This window comes from Porites lutea, chromosome 6 (assembly GCF_958299795.1).
Source record: "Porites lutea chromosome 6, jaPorLute2.1, whole genome shotgun sequence".
Taxonomy (NCBI): Eukaryota; Metazoa; Cnidaria; class Anthozoa; order Scleractinia; family Poritidae; genus Porites; species Porites lutea.
Window position 1 is genome coordinate 795,943 of NC_133206.1, and position 8,871 is coordinate 804,813.

Sequence of the window (8,871 nt, forward strand, 5' to 3'; positions counted from 1 at the left end):
GAAACCACATGGTGATTTTTAACGAATTAATACAGTGCAGGCTTTGAACCTGGTTGACTTGTCATGTATAAAGAGGAAAATGTGTGAAGCATTTGTCAGCATCAATCACGGCGAGATAGAGAGAAATGCGTTTATAAGCCTGACGTGAATTTTCAAAGGTGGATTTGATTGTTAACAAGGTTTATAATTGATCACCTCTTATCACGTACCTGCTAAAGCTCCAACTGGTACTTGATTAAAGCGACTTGCTCGCGAGGTTTCCTCAGTCACCATTTAGAACTTTCAGCGGTGTAATCTACTTTAAAAAAGAATAAAGAGGAAGGCTTATAATTGCAAGCTTTGATAATTAAACGATAATAATTATTCAGACTCGACAGCTTCACAAAGTATTTGAGCTTAGGGCAGGTGAGTATGCCACCGTAGGGATATTCTTTATAACCATTCTTGAGACCCTCGTACGGGGGTATGTCCCCCCCGGGGGTATGTATGCCCTAGAGGCGAAATTTCAAACACAGTGGTTTCGTGTTTTAAAGCCGAGTGGGTTGTGACTCTTCCCTGTTGTTATTTGACCCATCTGTATGTCGTTTTTTGCCATTTCATCTAGTCTTATGTCTCTGTTTCAAAGCCATGTCACTTGTTAGAATCAGATTTTAACCAACAGGGACTCATTCTTTAACAACAGCGACTGAAACGGACATTTATTCAGTTACTTTAAATCAAACATTGATCATCGGTACTTAATTTCAAGCATGAGACGTCCAAGGAATCGTCAAACTGATTATAAACCTGCGGGATCGTTGATCGGATTCCATAAATTATCAGCGCATAGATTTATTTAGCAGGTATATCATTACCTCAAACTCTGACTCTAGCACTGGCAGATTTGTTAGGCCCTTCAATCCTTAGCAAGTTTTATTATTGACTAAACTTTGATGTCCGACCGGACCAGGCTATTCTAGGATCCTCAGAAATGAGGTCTGACAAGAGTGAGCCTTTAAACAGACACTGTTTTATGGAGCAGACTGTTCTGAAGTATATTCACAGATTATGCGAGGGCTGCTTGTAGCCTGTAGTATAATGTGGATAATACAAAGATAAAGGACACGACGAGAGTGCGTTCGATGTTTCGATGATTCGATGTTTGTTAGGCGTACAGGCAGGTAACCTGAGATCAGGCGTTATTTTATTTTTTTTTTTGCTTCTTTGGCTCGAGAGGGAAAAAAATAACTCCTGATACATTTATTTAACAAGCAGTCAACCGCCCCCTAATTTACACAATCTAACGTCTGCTTGACCTGTCATGTTATTAGCCAATAAGCGTTTACCATACGGGAATCAAACTTTGGCGCGAAGAATTTTTTGAAATCAATTTTAGGGAAAGAAAATTTTTAAGTACGTCCATGTTCAGATGGCGCTTTCTAAAAAAAATTATAATGCATGTGTTGTTTTTGTGATGAAATACTGCTAGCTGGAGCTGCCGTACCTTTATTTAACAGCTACAAATAATAAAGAATTTACTGGTTAAAGCTCGTTGACTTCGTTCTGTGCCGAAAGCGGTGAAAAAAACTTAGGCTGAAGCACCATATTTCACGAACTGAAAGGTGTTGTGAAAGCGAAGATCGCTCAGAATAATTCGCAGCATGTTTTCTGAAGGAGGAATTACAGTCAAACCAAACCAGGTCAAGATTCCATTCATGAATTGATTATTTGAAAAGTGAACCTGTTTGTCGCTTCTGTAGCTTGTAGCAGGTATCAAATTGCATTCAAATGATCGGTGAAGTTTCACTGCAACTGTTTTAGTATACGATGAGATGGAAAATATTTCAATGGATGAAACTTCTATTTAGGCATTCTTCAAATTCAAGAAAACTGAGCCGGCAGAAATATCATAACGAACTCGCGTGTGTATTCACTGCTCATTACGGAGTGTAGCTAAATGTCGTGGGTCGTGGGTAGTGGGTAGAGGTCGTGGGTCGTGGGTGTGGGTGTGGGTAAATGTCGTGGGTAAAAAAAGTATAAAAAAAAAAATGATAAATTAAAGTAATTGAAAAAAAGAAATATATAAGAAAAAGTTGTAAAATATTTGTGAAACGAAAACCTCCAACTCCTTGATTGCCTTTTTCGTCATGACTTCTTCTTCGTCCTCCAAGTTCCTGTGGGACTTGGCTCCCCTTTCACAACATCGCTGCATAAAAGACATTTTGCCGATGAAGATTTATCCATACCTGAGCTATCGCCGCGAAATAAACGAAACAGACAAAAATTATACCTGCAATTCGCAGAAAGTATGGGGCAGCTCTGACTCGCTGAATGGAAATAGATGCACACTAATACAACTTTCTCGATTCTTTTTTTTGTTGTTGTTTTGTGTACACAATCTTTGCTGTAACGATTCGAAACTCGCTCCTTCAACTGAAAGGACGTTTCAGTCACGAATGTTGACATCTTTGAGAAAAAGCAGTTCAGCCTCCAGTTTTTCTGTAGCCTGCTTCAGGTTTCACGCATAGTGCACGGAGTTTCTTTTATTTTTCACCTAAATGTCTTTTTAGTGCCAGTTTGTACTAGAGGATTCGCTTATTTGCTTTGCTGACCGCGGGGAAGGGGAGTAGGATTGGTATGTACGCGGAGATTTTCGTTTCATGAATGTTACAACTTTTTGCTATTTATATTTTTACTTTTAATTTTTTTTTGGAAGACTTTTTTTTTTTACCCACGACATTTACCCACACCCACACCCACGACCCACGACCTCCACCCACTACCCACGATCCACGACATTAAGCTACACTCCTCATTACGCAAGCAAAAATGCAGACTGAAATCAACAAAAGCTAACGGAAGCCGGCATTTTGGCCAATCGGAACAGCGCAAATCATCCGTATTGTTTCCTATCCAATCAGAAAAAAGTCCAGATTCTGGCTTTTTTACATGTGATCCGACAAAGAAATGTTTCATGCCATCTTCCCGTGAGAGACATAAAGGGATAATAGCGAGAGGGCATGATCTCATGCTAACAGGCAGGTAACAGTTGAGCGGGAAGATTGGATGATCCTTGTGATAGATAATATGATTATGGCATATTTTGAACGGAAGGGTTGCGTACAACGAAACCTCTATTTAAACTGTGTATCATTATAAGAAGATTTTGAAAAGATATCGTATGGTTCGGTGTCAAGTGCTTGTAATCGGAGGAGACAGTGGCTAGAGTCCGTCGGGAGTGTAAATAGAACATTATTTTGTTTTACCGGCGGGATTACCGGGCGCAGTTGTGACCTGTTGAATTGGGGGATAATTTGGTCCAGTACCGAGTAACATGGGATCTGGGACGAGTACGGGGCTGTCACGTGATATGACGTAGATTCGGGAACCGAAATTCAGTCACCAAAAGCTATAATTTTCCCATATTTTGCAACGCCGTCCTCTGTAGATTTAGTGGTGAGCTACATCGATTCAGAATCAGTGAGATAGAAGCGCAAAGTGATCTCGATCGCGAAGCATCGCCACCGACAAGTGATAATGAAGCGAGTGTATGTGCAGATTTCGCACTAACCCTGTCATATTCTTCAGTGGAATGTGTGTGCGGCTCACGTCAATAACTTTTCCAGTAATTTGGTCGAGCGTGTTGATTTCAATGACGTGAGAGTGGCACTACTGCGGGCTGGTTTATATGTTTTTCTTAATTGCCCCCGCAGGGATTTCGCCCAGAAGGCGAAATCCCGAGGAGGCAGTCTAGTAACTTGCGCGTATATTTTAAGGAAAGTACTTGCAGTTGAAATATACAGTGATACAGTCAATATAGAAAAAATCTCGAATTGCTTGAACAGGGGCCGCGAGGAATCGGTAGGTAATGATGACGTTTCTATTGTTTTCGCCCGCAAGTACGAAATGGTTAGGATGACGTAAAACACAAAAAATCCCGAAGGAACAGCTTACAATAGGTTTTTTTGTGACATTATTGTGCAGTCATACTTCGATACTCTTTTGCGTTACGTGTTATCAGTGACATTCTGTGGAGCAGTTGTTATGAAACTTATGGACCAAAAGACACTCGTTAAGGGAAGATGAAGTTATAAGGTGCGTAGAACCGTGTATATTTTAACATTAAGTGAGTTTGCCAGACACGAGTTCACAAATCTTTTATTGGAAACCTTCAACTGAACCTTGCCAAACAGTCTTTCTCTCTCTTTGACCGGAATAAGACTCGGCCCAAAACAAGCAAGACGAGTGATTCAACGGCTAGCTTATCACTAGCAGAACGATGGACGATTACAGAAAATCGCCGGCCATCAAATTCTGTGCTGACTTATTCCCTGCTCACAGATATCCGTCCGCTATAAAGTTTAAAATAAGACTAGAATGCGCGAGCGTGAATTGATCAAACGTCCTTTTAATTTCTGAGGCTCACTTTGCGGCAAATGAAATGAACTAAATGTAAAAAGTGAAATAGAAATAGCGAAAAATTCAACTTCTAATTAAATCTTTTCTTATGGTTTAGAATAAGCTATTCTCGAAACTGAGAATGTTTTGATCAAAGTTGTGTAAATCGAACCGAAACTGTGCATGGAATATGTGTGAAAATCTTCATTTTGAATCGGTATATTTCAAAGAGCTCACAAGGAGCAAGAATACTATACACAGAGCGCGGGCTGCTGTAGTGTCAACTATAACTAGTAAATAACATAGAGTTAAAGTGTTCGTTTGTCTGGTGCCGAAAATATCACAAGTCATGATCAAATGGCGCCGCCGAGCTTCACATCTTGGTAGATTTACTTTGTGGCACAACGGCTGCCGAGCTGCACATGTACAACTCGGTAGATTTACTTTGTGACACAACGGCCGCCGAGCTACACAACTCGGTAATTTACTCTGTGGCCTGACAACTGCTGCCGAGCGATACAACTCAGTAGATTTACTTTGTGACACAAAGGCAGCCGAACTAAACCCGGTTTGATGCATGCACCAGGAATCGCACACATTTTCCAAAGACAGTGACGAACCATGTTGAAAAATATGAAGGCTTAATCCAAAGTCAAATTTAACAGCAAACTTCTGAAAGGTGAACGCTATGGAAGATTCAGCAAACACAGATCGATGTACGCTTTACGAAGATTCAGCAAACTTTTTAAAAGATGAACGCTTTACGACGACAGAATATCAGACCTCAGCAAACCTTTGAAAGATGAACGCCGAGGGCACACGAAACACCACGTGAGTTAGCGCGTCAAAGTGAGACAAAACGTAAGCAAGCATTTCAAAGTGAGGCAAATGTGTGTCGACGACGACGAAATGCAATCTAAAAATAGCCTCCCTTATTAATTGCACAGGACACCCCGTAAGGCACATAACACCCAACACAAATTAGGGGTTGCGTTCTCGTACCTCGAACGCAAAACGTAATAACAGACTCCCTCCCTCCCGCCTCAAGTTTGACTCATTTTGTTGTTGTTGTTTGTTGTTTGTCTTGAAGAGCCGCTCATAAAAAATGGCGCCGAACAGAGGGACCGCTGACAGAGTGATAACAATTATTAAGATTTCTCGCTAACCGTTGTATGGAAGTTTTTTGCTGGTTAGTCTTTATTAAGGTCGGCCAAGAGAGAATGATTGGGTCAGCAAAGGTATCCGCCTCGTTCACACGGCTTTAATTTTCCCCCAAGAAGCCCTGGGAACGAGGCTGAAAAAGAATACATTTTACTCGTCGAAGGTTGAGACACTTAGTTGGAAGATATGGAGTGTTGAGCGTTCTATACATTTTTATCCTCGAATGCTGAAAGTATCTCTCACGAGTGAGAGTAAAATAATTAACTTTCCAGCACATTAACATTTTAATAGGAAGTGTACTCACACCCGTATATCCTTAATCGTTTGTAGGAGATGACAGGCTTTCGGAGACATGGCTAGAATAACTAAAACCGAAAACATTTGTGTAGTTGACAGTTTCATTTTGGTTTAAGCATTGCTTGTAGAGTGCCTAGCCTGCGAGAACATCCGTTTCTCCTCGCTCTTCGCCGTTGGGGAGGTTTCGCGCAAAACGTCCCCAGCGGCGAAGAGCGAGGAGAAACGGATGTTTTCGCAGGCTAGTTGAGGGCCCCTCTCTTCTGTGACTAACAATGACGACCCCTGCTCGGAGAAGAAAAAAAAAAAAGAAAAAAAAAGCAAAGAAATACGGCAAGCTTAAAGAATGTTTATTAGATCAATAATTCCAACAGGCTTTTTACATTTCATGGCCTTTGCCAACTACGCTGTTTCGTTTTCGGCGAAAAAGAAAGTATTTTATTTCAGCTAATATGAATAGAAAGGAAATGGTGTATTCAAATTAGAGCATCACATTGTGAAACACATGAAAAATTTTCTTTCCTCTAAACGACTGGATCATGGACTCAAACTCTTTCAAGGAATTACAAAAAAGGCAGGAAAGCAAGGCAGGAATGAAATCTTGACCAATTAACAAAACAACAAGTTTGTTTCAGCTTTGTGTTGACCTTGGTCAAGTATCTACGCAATTTCCTGTTTTGGCGTCTGACGAGGAAGTATTTACAAGTTTGAGGCATTATTCTGCAAGTTCCTATATACTGAAAGTTAATTCTGCTTGTCTTTGCGTTAACATTATACAATGGCATCATGTATCGGCAACATGATCATCAACGGTTACCTATCTTATACCGCTATCGCATTGAACATTACCACAATACTTGCTCTTCGAAAAACAGCCTCGCCTTATGTACCAAAGCCACTAAAGACTTTGCTGCTGAGTCTGGCTATTTCTGATCTTAGTGTCGGTTTAGTGCTACAACCGTGGTACATTAAAATCCTTTCCACGCTGATGGGCAGTGAAAAAACTCCAAAGCTTCAGACTACATTTAAAGAGTTTCTCTCTACAGCATGGTTTCTATGCAGTGTTTCTTTCCTTGGTGTCGTAGCTCTAAGTGTAGATCGGTTCTTGGCTATTCATCTTCACCTCAGGTACCAGGAATTTGTGACTCGTAGGCGAGCTGTTGCTGTAGTGATCTTTGTATGGGTTATGAGCGCGTTTTTGACAACCCTGGTTGACTCTGTGCTAAAGCAAAATGGAGCAGTTGTTTACATAAGTATAGAAGCTCTTTCTCTTATTACTACGGCGCTGTTTTATTATCAAATATATATCGTGGTAAAACGCCAGACGAATCAAATGCGAAACCTTCGTATACAACAGGAACAGACAGAAAACATTGCAAGTGCGGCAAGATTGCGGAAGTCTGCTCTTGGCACATTCTGGGTATATGTGGTGTTTTTAGCTTGTTACTTACCAGATATTATTATACATACAGCCATCCTAAGTGCCGAGAAAAACTCGGCGCTATTGAACAATCTGCACCTGTGGGCGTTGACTTTGGTGTTTTTTCATTCCTCTATCAATCCTCTGATTTACTGCTGGAACATGAGGCACATTCAATACACCATCTTGGACATAATTCGCACCATCGTTTTCTCTAGGCGTTAAAGTCAAGTAGATAAGAATTAAAAACTATGACTACTCCGGCCGTAAAAAGGCCCAAATTTATCCAAGTTCGATCTTTTGCCGGCGTTTGATTTTCAATTATTCTTTCCTTTTTCAAACCAATAAAGCCTCAGCTAATAGAGCAAAATCTTTTTTGTGAAAGAAACAGTGTGACAAAAGTATTTACTGATTCCATTGAGAATTGTGTGTGAACTAAAAATATATAAAAGAAAGAAAATATTTGTTAGTTTCAAGGACACTGAACTGTCAGCAGGAGAATTATAGATGTCATTGGATAGAACACGATCAGTACAGGAAACACTGGAACGAGCGAGATAGATCGTCAGGTCAACAGAAGATGAGAGAGAGATTTAAAAATCACTCTTCTAGTGGCGAGTACGGCAAACGGCCAACTTGAATTTATACCACTTGACAATTTTTTCCTTTGCTTGTCGTTTGCTGTTCATTTCTTTTACTAAAATAGTAGTTCAACGCCATTTTTTTCCATAAGAATTGTTTTCAACTGTTTTTATCGGCTCATTTTCTTTTTTGAGAGTTTCTCAACTTGACTCTGAGCTTTGCCGTTTGCCGTAAACTTGACTCTAAATCTGTCTAATGAATCCTTCTTCCGCCCTTGGCCTCATTTGATTCAACCAACAAATGCTTCAAAAACCTTTTCATGCCGGATCAATTGCGCGTTTGCGATTCAGTGTTAAGATGGACAGACATGACAGGCCGTCAGGTGGAGAAAAAGGCGAACGAAGCCAGACGACGGGTTGGGATTGAAAAAAATACGGCACTTTCATTTTCACTGAATTAAAATAACTTGTAATTGTCTTTGTCTGAATCAGTGAAAACGCCATGGCAGGACCAATGAAAGTACCATATCTTTCTGATAAAACTTATCAGAGGTCATGGGTTTGAATTCCCTTTCAAACGTCTGCCGCGCAGGCTAATTCTTTTGAAGCCTGAATATTTTTTCAGACTTCAGACTTCTCAGAACGTTTCGCAACTGTTATACTGCGTACAGAACTAAAACGATCTGTCACATGATAAAGAAGTGAGTGTGTGGGAGGCCTTAATGAATGAGCCAAGAATGAGACTGCAAACAGAGTGACTGGAATGCTGTAAATAATTTAACAGATTGAACCGGAAATTAAATGCAATGAACGAATTGAATAAATTGAATGGAATTCAATGAAACCGAATGAATGATTATTGAATGTAACTTAAATCAGGTAGCTTTTTACAGTACTTGTATCAGTTTTCCGACAGGAAAAAGGGTGGACCCTGTTGCTGCGACCTATTTTAGTTTTAGCCATTTCATTAAACCTGGTAACATGGTCAAAACTCTAATACACTGTATGCTTTAATGAGGCAAACTGAAAATGACTTAA